The following is an 874-nucleotide window of genomic DNA, read 5'->3' as shown; positions in this document are numbered from 1 at the left end:
AGGATATGTTTCCATTGATTTTTAGAGAATGTGGAAGAGAAAGGGAAAGACAGAGAGAAACATCAAAGTGAGAGGAACACTTTGATTGGTTGCCTCCTGCATGAGCCCTGACCTGGGCCCTGGCCAGGGAGGAGCCCGCAACCTAGGTACATGCCCTTGGTCAGATTGAACCCAGACCCTGCCATCGGGAGGCCAAGGCATTATCCACTGAGCCAAACCAGCTAGGGCAGGATATGACATTTCTTAGCCCTCCAGCAGTAGACCTTCATTTTTTTTGCCAGGAGTGTGGTAAAAATCCCTAGATCACCTTTTTGAATTCTTATTACCCAAGTTACTAAGAATATTACCAGTGGCATACAGGGAGCTTAGCCAATGAGAGGTCAGAAAAGGTGTTTCCTCTGTAGTTCACACCAATCACCTGCTTGGCCCCCCCGGCCCAGGCCTGACGCCTCTGGCCCAGGCTTCAGGCTTGGGCAGGGGACCCCCATCTCCCTCCCATCACCGGCTCTACCCTCGCCCAAGCCTGATGTCTCTGCTAGAGGCGTCAACCCCCATCACCCTTCGATCACCAGATTGGCCCCTTGCCCAGGCCTGATGCCTCCACCAGAGGCGTCAGGCCTGGGCAGGGGACCCCATCTCCTTCTGATCGCTAGATTGGCCCCTCGCCCAGGCCTGACGCTTTAGCCAGAGGCATCAACCCCCATCACCCTTCAATCGCTAGCTCTGCCCCCCGCCCAGGCCCGAAGACTCTGGCCCAGGCTTCAGGCCTGGACAGGGGACCCCCATCTCCCCCTGATGCTGGGTCAAAACTCACCCGGGCGTTCAACCTCAGGGGAGGGGTCGACTGTATCACACTCCAATCGCCGGATTGGCC

Source organism: Myotis lucifugus, unplaced genomic scaffold, assembly GCF_000147115.1.
Source record: "Myotis lucifugus unplaced genomic scaffold, Myoluc2.0 scaffold_290, whole genome shotgun sequence".
NCBI lineage: Eukaryota > Metazoa > Chordata > Mammalia > Chiroptera > Vespertilionidae > Myotis > Myotis lucifugus.
The sequence above is the reverse complement of the archived record's forward strand: the minus strand, read 5'-3'. Positions refer to the sequence as shown.